At 37.8% G+C, this 3,912-nt stretch overlaps 1 long non-coding RNA gene across 1 annotated transcript; it reads right to left on the bottom strand.

Annotated features, from left to right (window-relative positions):
- Positions 1-323: 323 nt before the first annotated feature.
- LOC123482887 lies at positions 324-2,116 on the bottom strand. Its single transcript, XR_006658004.1, has 2 exons — positions 1,958-2,116; positions 324-414 (listed from the first exon to the last, which is right to left on the bottom strand). It is a non-coding gene; the product is annotated as an uncharacterized LOC123482887 (long non-coding RNA).
- Positions 2,117-3,912: the final 1,796 nt, after the last annotated feature.

The following is a 3,912-nucleotide window of genomic DNA, read 5'->3' as shown; positions in this document are numbered from 1 at the left end:
TCCGATCAGGAAAGGTAAAGGAAAGTAGTCAACTCCAGAGCAATTAAAAATAAAAGATCTGTACCAACTCACAACCCAATTGCTTAATAAGCACCTAATTACTTTAATTTTACAGAATAATGTTTAATGCTGGATTTCCAAGACAACTCTAATCAATACAAGTCATTCACGGAAACTGTAATGTGCAATTATCAAGTACATAAAGTCATCAGTCTGTTGCCAAGCTCTTGCGAAATGGTCACAACATGAAATATTCTATGTAAACACAATGTATCAATTATATCCTGTGAGGGAAAGTAGATTTGTGAATAATGACAGCACTGGCCTTGATTTGGACAGGGTTGCCGTCACTGGTGTCAGTTGATGTCAGCCCCTCCTCTTTCTCTCTCTCTCTCTGTCTCCTCCTTCTCGTCTCTCGTATGACAGAAAGGCAAAAGAACAAAGAAGAGTTTAGTTTATACTTTTTCCCACATTCACGCTAAGAAATAAGCAAACAGCTTAATTCAGGAATATTATAAATAGCTCAATAACATTTTATTTTATTCATTTATTTTATTATTATTATTATTAATCCGTCAATATATCTGTCATTCACCAACTCAACCGATTATCAACCAAACAGTTTTACAGTCAAGCAATAGTTAATTCAAGAGAAGATTTCACTTGTGTGCAAAATTCCCCCTCCCGTTCTGTTTTTGTCTGCACTGAAAACGGACTCTCCCGTTCTCTCTCCAGTTCAGTGCAGGGGAGTGGCTAACTCATGAATCCTACGCGTGCGCAGTTCAGTCACCAATGTGATTTCAGAGTGGTAGGAGCTATAAAAAGTTGCTCCGTTCTCTTCTCCCATAGACAATAACTGTTTAGACTTTAACAGAGCTCACAAACTGAACACATAGAACATACAGAACACAGAACACAAACCCACTACCAAGCTTGTTATCTTTCACTTATCTGCAGATTTATAGTAATGATGTTATCAAATATAAAACATCTCTATACACTCTTAAAAAGTCCTCCCTGTAGGCTCATGATTAGTTAGTAAACGTTCTCTTTTTATAGAGACTCATAAGATCTTTAAACTTATAGTCCTTCCAGGGGGCTCATAGTTTATATAGTTTAAGAATTACAAACGTTCTCACAAACAGAGACTCATAAGATATTTAACCTTAACTGTGTTGTAGGGGTTTTAACTTTTTACTCTAGGGGCTTAACTTTTGAAAACCAAGATACCTAACACATTTATTTACAAGAGACTAAAAACTCTGCTCAAAGCCTTAGTCGACACACATCTGGAAGTCATCAAGCACGCAGCCAAACTCACTGCGTTTCACCCAAACACACACACACTTGCTGACAGAGAAATGTGCTTTTTCCTCCTCTTAGACACACACATAGTTACATACAGGATCCATTAATCGCCGTTCCTATCTTATTCCTTTTGCTAAATTTCTGCTACCTTCCGGTTTTAGACATTCAAAAGAGAGGATTACTTCAGACAGATGTTTCGTCAAACAAATTCAGAGCGGTAAACTTACAATTGAATATATTGTCTTAAACCAGCAGTCCCGAGAACTGACTTGAGAGTTAATGTAATAACTATCAAGATTTATGGCCCATCTCTAATGATCGCCTCGTTTGAGGGCTTCCTTAAATTAACGGCGCCCTAAAAGTATACTGTTGACTCATTTCACGCGTTATCCTCTAAGCCTTTCCTTGGACACTCCTTGCACTTTTATTCAAGCCAAAACATCGGTGTCCTGTGGTGTGCCCTACAGACACTCCCCACTTTTTGCGTTGTTCTCAACGCAAACTAATTTAGAAAATTTAGAACGGAACTCCTACCACACAGCAAACACCAGCAAAATGCACGCATAAGTAATTTAACGGTACATCTCTAACGCACACACTCTCTGGACTCACAAAACGGCCAGCGTCCAATGTAAGGGATTTAACTCACCTTATTTTTTGCCGGCTTCTTTGAGCGGTAGTCGTTTTGTAGCCCAGGAATGGAATGCAAAGAAGAGACGCAGCACGTCCCAAAAAGAATAAAAATAAAACTACCTCGTCGCCATTAAATGTAGTGCCTAAAAGAAACACTTTTGCTGGTCCAATGCTTGTGATGATAAAGGAATCCGCCGACACTGTACTCTGTTCACAAAGGTTTATTATAACAAAGAGTTTACAGCATCGAATTTTGACAGACATCTGCAGATGTCTGGAAAACAGCCCGAGCCAATCTGATTAGCTATTCTTCCTTATTCTATTGTTAAAGACATGGTTTTATATCCTCCAATGACGTATTATGGTGTGATTCTAAAAAACCAATCCCTAGTCTTTTCTTCCTCACTCCCCATCTCCTCTTTCCATGAACATCAGTAATGCTTTCCAGATGTTACAACCAAGTAGAGCAAAGTTCAGCTGTTACACAATTTTGTAAACGTCAGCACAATCCTAGACTCTTCAGATACTACAGAAGTATGTGTTTTGGGGGATACTCAACATTTCTATTAAAAATGCATACATTGTGTGGGGGATCCTGCAAAGGCCCCTTCCCAGAAACTGCAGGAGCTGGTCCCTGAAGGCAATCAAAATGCAGTTTGTGCATTCACTTTGTGATTTGGCTACAGTGGCAGGAAGAGGGGAGCCAAAGAGTATGGCACCAGGGCGTGTGGACCAAGTTGTAACTCATTTGAAAGCAAGTGAAGTTTGAAGGGCGCAAGAGAGGGTGTGTTGTGTGCATCTGGAGTGGACGCAGGGCAAAGAGTGGGAGATGTGTAGGAACCTCTTTTGGGTGGTCTACGTGTTCTGTGCCACTTTGCAGGATGGGGCAGTGCTTCTAGAAGTTCCATGACATGATGTAGGCTAAATGCAAACACTAAAATGACAGTGTAAAATATGAATTTGTCCTACAAATATTTTATTGTCTCTGAACAGTTGTTGTGTTTTGTATCTTCTCTCTTTATCTGTCTCTATCTAATACTTGTTGCATTCACTGAATTGTTGTCAAAGTAGGCTACTATTTCTACATTTTGTGTCAGGCCTGGTCTGTACTAAATCTTATTGAAATAGTCTCTGATTTTTTACATTGTTTTGGAAGTAAGAACCATCGTCAATCAAATAGCCTACTTTGTGTGGGTTTTGAAATACGTTATGAATATTGTCCTCTGGTCACATTTTGGATATTTGTATTTATTTATATGTAAATAATATTTATAAGTATAATGTATTATACTTGGTACATTTTAAGTGAGTAATTTAGTAAAGTGTACTACAATTTAAATACTCTAGGGTTTTTGGTTGTGTTGTGTTTAAATTGAGTGTCTTTACACAATGGAAGAAAAATGTGTGTTATTCCTATTGACATGAATGTGATGTCATATTAAAGAAGACGTTGTGCTCTTTAAAGGTAAGTTAACTTGTAATTGTCATTTGTTCTTTGTTTTTGAGCTATGCATGTCTGTTTGTTTGAAATGTGTGAGAAAATGAGCGCTATCTTGAAAATTCTCAGTAATCTACAGCAGCATTCTGGAATTCTATTGGGTTCAATTAATACGTGGTTTTGTGTGGATTTTTCCTTTAAGTTGGCTAGTTTTCTATCTGATTGTGTCCTTGCTAGCCAAGTTACTTAGCTAGGTAGTTTGCTAATGTTAGATGTTTTGCTAATGTTAGTTAACTAGCTAGCTAACAACATTGACAAACATTATATTAGCTCTCGAAAACGCTAGTTAGCATTCTGCTTTCTCCCTAGTAGTTAGTTTCACCCATGACTGGCTCATGTGTTTTAACATTTAGAAACGTCAATAATCATTGCTTGCAATACGGCTTTCGAAACATATGGCCCTTATCGTTCATCAGTGAGAAAGAATCCTTCAAATAAAAAATATATACTTACTGTAACAGTTTTGCACAGAT

Source organism: Coregonus clupeaformis, chromosome 40 (genome assembly GCF_020615455.1).
Source record: "Coregonus clupeaformis isolate EN_2021a chromosome 40, ASM2061545v1, whole genome shotgun sequence".
Taxonomy (NCBI): Eukaryota; Metazoa; Chordata; class Actinopteri; order Salmoniformes; family Salmonidae; genus Coregonus; species Coregonus clupeaformis.
The sequence above is the reverse complement of the archived record's forward strand: the minus strand, read 5'-3'. Positions and strand labels throughout refer to the sequence as shown.